General features: G+C 38.7%; 1 protein-coding gene across 4 annotated transcripts in view; it reads right to left on the reverse strand.

Moving 5' to 3' along the window:
* Window positions 1–11640, reverse strand: part of LOC131440137 (uncharacterized) — a 486136-nt gene extending 474496 nt beyond the window's left edge. For 2 of the 4 annotated variants that reach the window (XM_058611189.1, XM_058611187.1), the window contains exon 1: window positions 11382–11640. The gene's annotated coding sequence lies outside the window, so the exon portion shown is untranslated. The other 2 variants (XM_058611185.1, XM_058611186.1) reach the window with 2 other exon arrangements.
* Between the last annotated feature and the right edge of the window lie 1793 nt (window positions 11641–13433).

Consider the following 13433-nt stretch of genomic DNA (forward strand, 5'->3'; position numbering starts at 1 on the left):
TCTCCACCCGAGAAACGTACGTACTGCCGAAAAACGTACGACGCACGAGACGCACGACGATTCGAATTAATGTTCCGAATCCCGTATGAGTTATTTATCGCATTCACTTTTCGTCCGAAAGCGGGAAACTCGTCGTTCCTAACGATTAAAGACTGTACTCGAAAATAATGCAAGACTTTCTTCTGTGTGTGACCTATGAAATTTCTGTCAGGTGATTAGCGAGATGGGTCCCATGTAAGAAGTGTTTCGATAAAAAAATGGACGCGATCGTGGAAAATCCAGTCGAGTTTCACAGGTGGATCACGAAACAGTTGGGAATCGACCATTCGACCGTGTTCGGTGTGTGATAAAATCGATCAACGATACCAAGACAAACCATCGGCGAGCTGACTGTGGAAGCAAAATGAAAAATTGTAACTCCGAGAACGCACGGTAGGCGAGAGATTACTTTTTAGGTTATGTCACAGCTTTCCAGTCTTGGGAAAAAGTCAACAACTCCTTTTATTTTTTTCATCTTGGACCTTTTTTTAAAAAAAATCGACAATTATGGCATTCTTTTATCTGTTACTTCTCGCTGAACGTAGTTGTTCAAAATGATCCGAAAAAACCGACACTATTGGTGGCACTGCAGATAATGAAGCAGATCTTCAAATGACAAATTTCCTAGGAAGTACTAGGATTTGGCATCGTGCCTTCAGACGAAACAGGTGATGGAGTGGCACGAAGTCAACGATTTTGTGTTTTGTTTCGAAGGAGCAAACCCCGTCAAATTGGTGAGAGTTTGTCGAATAGGATACTTCCGCCAAATTATGGAGGATAAACTCCAGAAAACCGGGAAGATCTTTAAAAACGACAAGAATTAGAAGAAATCAATTTTATAAATAAATAGCTAAAATGTGTTTATTTTTAGTGATCATTCTTGTCTGTTGCATTTTAACGGGTACAGTCTTTGCGTAGCATTTCTCCATACGGGAAATACTGAAAACTACTTTACTATCGCAATGAGAAAAATCGTTCACCATGCTATTAACGTCACGGCAACACGCGTGACTGCCAAGCTCGCCAAAGTGACCCATTGGGTGTAAGAGCCATAGATCAAAAATTAGCCATGCTCGCATCGGTGCAGTTATCGTCGCGGTTTGTTGCCAGTCGCAGTTCTTCACGCATACTGCTCATATGAGATGGCACACCGAAGGCGTACCCACTACCAGCATACTCACGGCGAACGCTCCACGAAAAAGAAAAAACGCACGTGCTTAGCGTATCAGCACTAATATCATTGTCAAAATATTGCCGGTATTCGGTGGAACCGGCAAATGGTGCTGATGGTATGTGTGAAGAATTTGAAAGGTGTAAACTTTGTCATTAATTGCCAGGATGTTGTTTATAATATTGTTGTGATGATGAAAGTACTAATAAAGATAAGTAAACCGTCACAATGTAAGAAAGGGTTCAGTAGTGGGAATCTACCAATTAATCTCATCCGACTTGGCGATGCCGCTCTACTAAATGAATTTGATTATGTTAAGTGCAAACTCGATTGCAAATTTTCTTTTAATAGAATGATCACAGATAACGAACATTTGGGGTAGAATCAATCACGTTACGAATCGCTACTGCGTTTTCACGAAAGTACCTTAAACGGTTGCTGGAAATCTCGTTGTCAATTGTAGCGTCGCTCATCATCACAAGCAAAACTACGTAACAATTATTTTTTAGTTTTCACATTCGACTTGGACTTCTATTCAAAACTTAACTTTGAATCGGGAACCTAAGACATTCAATTAAATACATTCCAATATGGATATTGTAACAGTTTCTTGTTTCTTTGCTCACCTTCGAAAACGTGACCAGCAAAACGAAACTTCCTGGTTGATTCTCGATCATCTCTTTCATTAAGGGGAGAATTGCCGGTCCTGAAGACAACGTGATGCATCACATACTCGAGGTAGGTCTCAGTTATCGTGTTCGATTCGCAATTATTTTTATTTTGATACTACTTTCTGACAGAAAGCAACTCTCTCTCTCTCTCTCTTTCTTTCTCGCACGCGTACTTTCGAGTTTCTCGCTGGAAGCGGTGACGATTTGTCCAATGGTATTAGTGGCATGTACGTACTACTCACGTACGAACGAACGCTACTTCAAACCGGACTGGACAAACCCGTCTACTTTCGAGTGATTTGTGTTCATTTTGGGGCACAGCAAAATAACCGGTTCGGCAGTGGGTTCCACGATGAACCTGCTCAGGTACCGCCGCTACCACGCGAACCGTCTCGGTAACATTGTTGCAATATTTACACTCGTCTACGATTTATGTGTTTGTACACGCCAGCACAAGTCGCGCGAATCTGATTTTCTTTTTTTTTGCTTACATCTTCAACTCAACAAGAGTGTGCTCGCAAAACCGTCCGAAATAGAATATCGCTCTTCGACGGCGTGACAGAAAAGGTATCGGTATGGATTTAGGAACACGGGAGTTTGTTGGTATAGCAGCGCTTGCCAGCGGGAAGGACGCAAAACATGGTACGTAGGAAAGTACGTCGGTACACGGCAAGATAATAATTGCACGCTAATTTGCGATTGATAAAAATTGGGTGAATCTTCATAACATTCTGAAGAAACGAAATAAGAAATATTTTCCTAAAACAGAGCGTGTATAAATATGTCGCCTATTAATAACTAAACGCGGTGCTTGGAATGCACTGTTTAGACTAAGATTTGATTTATAGTACTTGGCCAAGACGAGAACTAGGTTCTACTGTCGAAACAGATTCAAGTGCACAGAAAAATCTTTTCAGTCATTCACTAAAAGTGAGATTAGCGAAACAATGATAAGCTCAAGATAGAAGACCATTCGTAAGTGACCAATTGATAAACACCAGTTACTGCCAGTTATAGACGGGTCAGGGTAACGGTACCTCGGTATCTCCACCATTAATAGGGGAGACCGGGGTTAGTTGACCGAGTTTCGCTTTCGGAATTTCTGTACGCTTTCTGGTTAGACATTTTGATAAACGCTTTGCTCTGTCATGAAGATACACCTTTTGAGCACATGTGTGTTTTTTCATTCCTGTATGAAAATCAGGAAAATAGTTATTAACAATCAAATGCGAAGAAAAAAGTCGGCCAACGAACCCCAGAGCCGGGAAAGGTTGGCCGAGTTTTGAAAAATGTTTGAAACACATCTATTGTATCAATAAACGTTTTCATTAGTTAAGTCTTTTTAACTGTTCTGGAATTAGTTTCGACCGCATTAGTGAACTTTTTTAGTTTCCTTTCTACCTTTTCCTCCACCAGCGTTCGCGCTTACCCTTGGTTTCATTTTTTACTCCTCCAATGCTGCTTTTATTAGAGAATTTTGGATTAATTCGGTATTCCTTCAGGACCTTGACGCTCCTCCTGATCAGCCTTGGGAAGAGGTCTGTTACTTTCAGGATGGCTTACATCTGCAACAGATTCTATACTGATGGACGAGTTTTATTCGGGGTTGGGTCAATCTGTGAGAAATCCTGATAAGAACTCTAAATGCTAAAAGTTTTGCTGGTATTTTATGCATAAAATATTGGTATCATATTTTCTATCGACAATTTCCAACTTTTAATTATTCTAATCTCTTATTTCTATTCGTCAATGATTTTAATTTATGTCCATTACTTATTTCTCATGTATATTTTTCCTTATGATCATCAATATAAACATACAATCCAATTCCGTCCAAAAAAAAGGATAACATTTTACGAAAAGCTTTGAATGCAGCTTTGCCATTATTTTGATTGACTTGTGACACGGTGTGTTGTCTTTATCAAACAAATTTTTTTTATTCGCCTATGCGGTCGTTTCTTTGCAATTTCAGCCTTCAAACGCTCTTACAACGCTATATAATATTAACTGTTAATGGTATTTTTTTTCTCAAGATAGTCGACAAATATTACACCACGCACATCCCAAAATACCGAGGCCATAATTTTTCCAGCCGATTGTTGTGCTGGCGCTTCGGACAAGGTTCACCAGTTGCTGTCCACTCAGATGACGATCGGTTTTGATTTCGGAGTGAAGTGATGAATCCATGTTTCATCCATTGTCACATATCGAAGCAAAAATTCCGGTTTGTTACGTTTAAACGTGGCCAAACACTGCTCAGAATCATCAACACGTTCTCGTTTTCGGTGGTCAACAGTGAGCAAACGCGGCACCCGCTTTGAACAGGGCTTTTTCATAGTCAACTGATCATGTAATATGAAGCCAACATGTTCTTTTGATGTTAGAGCTGAAATAATATTTAATGATTTTTTCAGCGTTCTGATGAAAAATAGTAATTTACATAATAGAATTTGATTCTACAGATAAAAAGCAGTATATTACACTTGCTGATCTTCCTCCTATAACTAGTCGTTTTTGAAATACTTAGACATAAAACGCAACTATTTTCAATGAGTCATGCTGATTCATAAAGTTAAAAATAACTGTATGTATCATTTAAATTGAATGTTCTTCAATGTGTAAAGTTGATGAAACAGCATTATTGTTTAAAAACAGAGTCTTATGAATTTCAAGTCTAAGTGTCTCGAAAAAGGTTCATTAAAAAAACTGGATGGAAGTAGCTGGTTTAGAAGATTGTTTTTCATCAGGAACTTAAAGGTAGCGCTTCGCCGTGGTCAGGTCGAAGCAAGACATCTCACTGCTTCCTCTTGCTTTGTCGCCGAAATTTCACCCTAAATTGCAAATTTCTAAAATACTGACCCGATTCACGAAAAATCAAAAACATACGATTGTAGGTAAATGATTTTACTATGCATTTGGCGAAAAATATCAGTTAGAAAGCTTTTCTTTCGCGAGATTTCGTGCAGTTTTGTTAAAATTTGGTTTTCTTTTTTCCTTTTCTCGCTATAAACAACTCGCATATGTAGGGATGTGCTACGTTTTCAACAAAGCGTCAAAGCTAGTAGCGATGAAAATCTTTACTGATTTCTGGTTCTACTGAAACATGAATAGAAATTATTTTACAAAGTAGTAACACTTTCTTACATTTTCTACTCATCTATATTCAACGTTTACGCAGAGAGAACGGACAACGAAAACAAAAGAAATGTTGTTAGCGTCTACCGCATGTAGCATTTTGCACACTCCAATGCATGAGTTGACATTGTGTGCGTGCGAAAGAATAAGGAATAACTCATTTATTTTTATAACTCGCACGAAATCTTTCGATAAAAATGTTTATCAGGCACAATTTATATACGAATCGATTTTTGGGAAAAGTGCGTGAAACCCCGGGATAGACAGCGAACTCCCGTGACCACGGCGAAGCGCTACCTTAAAACAGGAAAAACGACTAAAAGTGGTTTCAGCTGGGAAATGTTTACTTTTCAATTGACACTAGTAAAAGTAATACCCAGCGCAAGTTTAAATTGAAATTATTTTCAAACATGTATTCCTAGTCCACCTAGTGGTGTGACAATGCCTTTTTCATATCATCGAGCCAATTTCATTATAACATTTTTTTTGTTTTTTTTTCTTTTCTCTACATAAAGGTAAAAGAATTACTGGAAAACCCGAATTTCGAACGGAGCACGGAGACCCATAAATAATTCGATTCAGCTCAATGTCGGTGATCAAGTTCGAAGATCAAATAGCTGTGATTTTTGGTTCCGGAGTCATGGGTGAATTAGTTTCAACATAATTAGACTCGTTTTGGAACATTTTTTTTGGGTCATTGATTAAGCTCGAAGATCAAGTCCCAAATTGGGCTAAGGTCGATTTCGAACATCACATGGCTAATATTTCAAGTTTCGGTGATATAATTGTCCAAGTGACTTAATCATCAAGTTAATTTATTTTTCTATCCGTATATTTATTCGAGTATAGAAAAACGTGCAAAAAATGGCGCGGTAAACAGAATTGGATGCGTTAAATTATGTACGTCCAGCAATTTTAGCTGAAAACAGCTTGAATGCATTTTTTTATGAAAATAGTTTCACTTCCATATTTCTTATATCATACTAAGTCATATTCGAACGATCATGTTGCCAAAAACCATCCGTGATAAAATTGAAACATGGCAAAATGATGTGATCAGATTTTAAACACTTACAGCTCAGTATATTTTGTATCAATTATTATTATTATTTCATTATTTGATTGGAAATATTTCGAAGATTCGATTTAAATGTATCAAGCCCCATATTTTTATTTATAAACGATTGAAATTTTGATTAGTAGCGAGCAGTGTCCTGTTTTGTCTGCTAAAAATCTCCAGCATACCGGATTTCCCTGCCATAGACGACGGTTTTGAAGGAGTGAGCAAAGGAGTATATCAAAGGGAAAGCATCGCTCTGATTTATTTATTTATTTATTTATGGACTGGATGATTTTTCAATCGATGCAAAAGCAAAGCTATTGGAAGCACGCGAATCTATAAATAGAGGCGAAATTATAGCTAATGTTTCAGTCCTTCGCGTAGCATGCTAGAGGTAGGTTGTTGCTAGACAGCAAGACAAAAAGTGCCATTTTATGACAACAAGACAAAAGGTGTCATTTGAAGCTTTAATTGGTATGCTCTGATCTTGTGGCACGAAAGCTCGGATGAAATTCCATGTGATGTCGTTTCGCCTGAGAAATTGACAACTTCCCAGGGTAAATGAGTGCTTAGTAATAATTTTTAATTTATATAAGATGAACTCGATTGATAATGAGAAAAAGTATATCGCTTCAAGCGAAATCGCAGAATGGTAGAGAAACTTAACACTATAGAAATAACTGCTTGCATACAAAACTTCAACACAAGCTTGGCGAAGAGAAGCTTAAATATCAAAATCGTATCGCAAGTATGTACAAAGATATAATTGTATACATTTGGGATATTGGTGTAATTTCGTCGGTTATAAAACAAACAGTTTTCAAACAAACCTGATCCTCGTAATTTTTTCCAAAAGAAACGCGTGATTTTGGAAATTCACGTAAAAACCGCGTAATTTCAAAATGCGAGTAGAAACCAACGAGTAACTTCGAAGATCCGCGTAAAAAACCGCATTACTTCGGAAATCTTCGTATAACAGTCACTTAAAATAGCCACCAATAGTTTACCTATTTCTATAGTCTAAGATTTTTTGTTGATGCCAAGTGTCTTAGAAATGCATGAAACGTCCAAATCTAGTGTAATCTTTAAAAAAAAGTTTGAAAAAAACTTGTAGTAAGTAATACTAGAGACATAACCGCAAGATTGTCGTAGGACTGCTTTCGACAAGGGGCAGATCACTTTAAAATTGCACATTTATTTTGGTATGCTACTCGTTTTGTTGTTGTTTATCTGCGTTTAGGATGGATGAACGGAACGCGGAAGAACAGGAACGTCCGTAGGACTGCCAACGCAGCCTCCCTATGCGAGTGGCAAAGGAAATGGGACAGCTCAACTAAGCGCAGGTGGACACATCGGTTCATTCCAAGAGTCTCCGGATGGATCAACAGACCCCACGGCAAAGTAAACTTTGGCCTGATTAGGTGTTCTACTAATAAATTATCAATTTCGAGTAAAATCTCATTAATTCTTTGCAAAATGCTTTGGATTCTGAAAATAACCGAAGTTTACCATTTCTTCCACATTCAACACAGCTGACAATTATTTCAACGAGCAAACTTCCGAACTTATCGGTTGCCTCTCGTTTGGCGAACGGCGCACAAAGTAAATCTGCCACTTGAATGTGTGCACTTCCCTACAATGGTTTTGAACTAAATGATTTGACCGTATTCGCGGATTATAACACCATCATTTATGGCCTTTAGAACTGTCGATTTGTATATGTATTCTTTCCGTTGTGTTCATAGTTTGATGAATTTTCGAACTTGTTTGAAGCGAAAGCCGCACTGCAAACGGAGCGAACGATGAACATAATAGATCAAAAGTTCAAAAGAGCGGTTCTAATGGCTACAAAAATATAACATTTTGAGGATATAGGTATGTTTTGACTACTTTATTTCGGATAATCATTTTTCATTTTTCGGTCCGATTGAATGTATTTGCACTAAACTGATGATTTTTACCTTTGATTTGTAAAGAAAGTAACCTTAATTACATTTAGAGCCATTAGAACGGTTGCTTGAAGTGAAACTTACACTACGAATGTCCAACAGCAGATATGCTCACAAAAGAACTATTTGTTGTTTATCTGCGTTTAGGATGGATGAACGGAACGCGGAAGAACAGGAACGTCCGTAGGACTGCCAACGCAGCCTCCCTATGCGAGTGGCAAAGGAAATGGGACAGCTCAACTAAGCGCAGGTGGACACATCGGTTCATTCCAAGAGTCTCCGGATGGATCAACAGACCCCACGGCAAAGTAAACTTTGGCCTGACGCAGTTCCTCACAGGTCACGGTTGTTTCAGGTGGTACCTCCACAGGTTCGGCCACGCGGCATCCCCTGCTTGCTTTGGCTGCCCAAATAAGCTTGAGACTGCAGAACACATCCTGTTTGCCTGTCCCCAATTTGCGACACAAAGGAATAGTCTACTGGATGTATGTGGCAGAGAAACTACATCAGAGCACCTAGTCCAGGGGATGTGCCACAACGAGGAGTACTGGAACGCAGTGTCGACCGCGACCTCTCAGATCGCGTGAATCTTGCGACGGAATTGGAGCGCAGAACAACAGGCAGCCGCGACGGCTTCCGCTAAAGAGGGATCAACGATCGTTGTCGGGTAACTCTTCGTCGGTGTAGTCTAAATCCTTCGCCGGGGATTAGACGAGAACCGGAAGCCATCCTCCAACCGCAATCACTGGACCGACTCAGGCATCCTGCTGTTCGAATCGTTTCGGGAGCGTCGGTCCCGGGGAAACTTTCATCGTCGGATAACTTTCCCGTCAGTGTAGGTTAGATCCATCGTCGGAGATTAGCCGAGTAGTTCGTGACGTAGACCAGTCCTGGGGCGTCGAGGCGAAAGCGAACAGGAAGCTAAGCTCCAACAGGAATCACCGGACCGACCTCGACATCGTCCTGGTCGATCCCCTGTAGCGAAACGAGTGGCTCAAAATCGAGTGATAAATGGCCCAAAAGTAGGAGAGAACGACGCAGACGTCCACGACGATGCATAAGTCCGGGAAAGGTGCTTTGAGAACCGATAACTTTCCACCCCGAAGTCATACCTAACGGTAATTCCGGGGTAGTAGGGTTGGAGATCCAAGGTGTTTTAGTGGGTAGTTCCAATTATACAGTGGTAGTCCTGTGGAGAGTCCCACACTCTGTGCGTAAATGCAGGATGTAAAAAGGATCGATGAACGGAACCTCATATTCGCCATTGATTCCTCTGTCTTGGCGTAGATGGCAGCCTGCGCGCCCGATGTGTCTCCGTTCATGGATTATCATAGACCAAAGCTAGTAAACGGGCAACAGGGTCTATTTATAGATTCGATTGATTTTAATGTTTCGTGTTTGGGCCTATGTTTTACTATTTAAACAGTGGTAGTGTAATAAACGTGGCATTAACAAAAATCCTACTTTTTTTTAATTCGTTTTGTGAAAAATATTCGGAAAATACTCATACACACGGAGAACCCGCAGATCACAGAAATACAATATTGCAATTTTTGTTTCACGCCCTGATTGTTTCAATTAAAATGTTGTTGATTTCACTAACATATCTGTTGCTTTTGTTATAACCATTCAACATTCGAAACTGATGTATTCAAATGCTGTTACTTGGCGGAGAACGAAGACAGCAAAACGCAGAACAAAAAACCTCTTCATTTCACCAGAAGCGTTTCATATTGAAAATTTTCAATGGTAAATGAACGTCATTTATGTTAGTTAGGTAGTGGTCGTTTTATGTAAGTGAAAGTATGCAGAAGAATATAACAGTTAATTGTAAAACAAGTTTTCCATGTGTTAAATAGATATTCTTACAGTATAACTGTTTTAATTTCATCTGAGAGTAGTGTATTCTAGGACAGTTCATGTCAATGTTATTAAAACCGCTTAACGCTTAAAAATTTGCTGCTAAAGTGAAGTGGTACTATTTGTATTTTCTTGAAAGTGTATCTGTAGCATTAGATTTACCAGCGAGCCATTCTGCAAGTGAAGGAAAAATTTCCTAATTCCCTGTGACCATTTTTCTGGTGAGTTCCTTTTAGAGAATTGTAATCTTTGGGTTCATTTATATATCCATTGTGAGTTTAGTGATAAAGATATAAGCAGTTAATTAGGTAAAATTTCGTTGTTCAAGCAGTGAAAGCCTCCGAAGAGGCTAACAGTAAAAAATATTTATTGCAATTGGCGTCTTAAGTTCAAATAACTGAATAATTGGTTGAAACAACTGAGACATTTTTTCGCTTTCATGCATACAAGTATTTTAGTTGTTTTGCGATCGCTGGCTTTTCCGTGCAGGGAAAAAGTTATTAAAAAAACAAATCTGAAGTAATTTCGTTACCCTTTCGTGAAGTGAAATTTTGATAATGTGGTGAACACTACCAAATATGTTAGAAATGCATGAAATGTGGAGATATGGTGTAATCACAAAAATATTTTTTTGAAAAAAAATCGAAAATTTGTGAGAGTTGAGTAAAAACAAATTTTCGGAATGACACCAAATCGCGACGTTTTATGCATTTCTAGGACAAAGCAAGGATAACTTCAGAAATAATGTGTAAAAAACACCTGAAAAAACCGCGTTAAAATATATCTCAGTGTAACTATTTGTTTTCTATTTATAAAAGCGCAAAACAGTGAAAAAGCCTTCCAGTGTAATCAAACACTGGTTTGTTTCTTTACATCGTTCGATCCGTTTCAACTGCATCAGTACGTACCGCTGACTGCTCGATCCAATGTCTCTGCCAGCTCTCGTTATTTGTGCATGTTGTTGGTACTTTCAGCTGTACCATCGCGAGTACTGGTTATACGTTTTACTCGTCTTACTCACTTACCTTGTTCGTCTCGTGCACTTTTGGAAGCAACTTTGCACAAGACGAAACCCCTTTCCTGGCTGCTGCATTCACGGATACCGTAGATGGTAATATTGATCACACAATCGAAGCTTGGCAATGGAAAACACGAGCGTCTGAGAGCTGTGTCTGCTAGTGTAGGTCAGATTTTGCACTATCCACCCACTCGTTGCTGCCTGTTTCCGTGGTCAGAAGGACTCAGAAAGGACGGTTGACAAATTTATAACAACGGGCAATATTCGCGATTGAACGGCGCGATGCGCTCTCACAGCATTCACTTATTTTCTCCACGCACTCAAACATTCAAAAAGTTACCGGATCGGAAAATGCAACAAGTTTTCACACTTTCATAACAACGTCGGAGCAATCCGATATTCTTTACTTTTCGTTATCACAAATTGCCGTTCCATGAAATGAGTAGCAAGGGAAAAAAATCAACTACACGAGCTGTACCTCTTCAATGTGCTATCACAGAAATATGCGGGGAAGAGCTCACAACGCGCTGCTAGTGGACCCGAAAAGTGCACATTTGCTGCAGCCCACGACTAAACGAGTTAATCAACATAATCAGAAACAAAACAACAACAAAAAAAACTCATTGCACACGGGATACCACCGCACCACGAAGGCTAGACAAAACACACAGCACTCCTGCTGAAGCAGTGACAAACGCGGTAACCGGTGGGGATATTTTAAGAACCATTAAACTCATCGCTGAAACGAACCGATTGCACGAGTCCCCCAGCTGCAACTGTGTGCTCTCATACAATGTAGTACGGTCCGGTTCCCATGCGAGTATGATTTTGTTGTTGCTGTTATTGCAAAGACCGCAAAAACGTGCACATGCAGCCGTAGTGCAATTGCAATTCGCTTTGCCTTGGTATTGGGCATGTGTGTGAAAGTACAGTCAGGCATGTGTTCACCCGTACTCGATGACGGAAGATAATTTTTTGCTTTGATTAACGTTTCACATTAGTTCTAGTAAAACAATCGGCTTCGCACCCATCCAGCCGAACATTTCAAGCCGATCTATGATTAAATACGAAGACAGTGCAGCACATGTACTATAATTATATGCAAATCTGATGGAGTAAATATTATGAAAACTACAGGTAAAAAAGGCAGAACTGAGCGGCTTATCAATTAAAGGAATGAATTTTTAGTTTTTGCCAACCGCAAAAAGTGCGTGAGACAATGTTCACCTGCATTGAGTGTCCCGAAACTACAACAAAAATAACTATCGCGTGTTGTGAGTCCGCTCTTGCTCTTAGCTTTACCATGAAGCATTATATGAATGAAGAAGCTGACGAAAGAGATTGACAATTAATTTGCAGCCGGTCCGCATCGTTTCCAATGCAGACGACGCATGAAAAGGTTCAGTATTTTTGGGTAGTAAAGTGAAGCAAAGTCCTGACATTACGCTTCAATGCAGAGCTTGACCTTCTGTGTACGCTAAAAAAAGCCTTCCAGCAAAGGTCTTTCCCGAATAACGGTTACATGTTTCCGCATTAAAAATTTTCCATGTAGGGTAAGGGCTCCCTATTTAATCTCAGCTCCAATTTCCATCTCATTCGTTCACCTCATAACTTTGAACATCAATCATATCTTTAAACGTACCTGAACAAAACTGTGGAACATTTAAAAAAATTTATTCTAGGTTTTGCCACACTTTCCAATTGAAAAAAATAGTTAAAAAACATTCAACGATCGCTTTTTTCACTTAAAATAAACTCACTTTTTGATTTAGGAACCACTTTCGTCTGAAGTTTTACAATTCATCGTGTTTCTGAATATTTACTAATCGATTCGTCTCAAAACATGATCACTATTGCACATAATTACACAACTATTCAATGTTGGATGACTTTATAGTTAGTAATGTTCACTTTCCACTTGTTTATTCAACGATTAAAAACTTACCTATCAGGTAATAAAAGCAATGAAAATTATGAGATGAAAATTTGCACTTAATTCACTTGATTGCGCTTTGTTTTCATCTCATTTCGTATCGCAAGGTTGCCAAGTTTTCTCATAATGTTAAATAAAAAAAATTATTTTTTCTTCTTTAAATTATCATCAACATGTATTTTTTGGTATCCGTGACATTAGTTTAATTATATCATTGATTTTTATATATAAATAAAACTGTTTCGGATTCTAATATTACCAAATAGAGCGTGTTAAATACTAATCAAATAACCATTGTGGCAAATCTAGCAGCACTGGTTTCTTTCCGCTATACGTCACCATAACACTATTAAATGTGTGAGTTTCATCGGCTGTGCACAGAGATGCCAGATATTTTCATAGAAAATATGTATCTGCTCTATTTGTTTTCACTAATAAAATGAATCAAATTCAAATTCGAATTAAATTCAAATTGGTTTTAAATTTTAATATAAATGTTTATCAGTGTTCATCATCAAACATTTGCACAAAAGATTTCCATTTTAACATGTGATTTGTTCGTTGATTAATAAACTTTTAAGGAAGTGCTGTAATCAA

Source organism: Malaya genurostris, chromosome 1 (genome assembly GCF_030247185.1).
Source record: "Malaya genurostris strain Urasoe2022 chromosome 1, Malgen_1.1, whole genome shotgun sequence".
Lineage (NCBI taxonomy): Eukaryota > Metazoa > Arthropoda > Insecta > Diptera > Culicidae > Malaya > Malaya genurostris.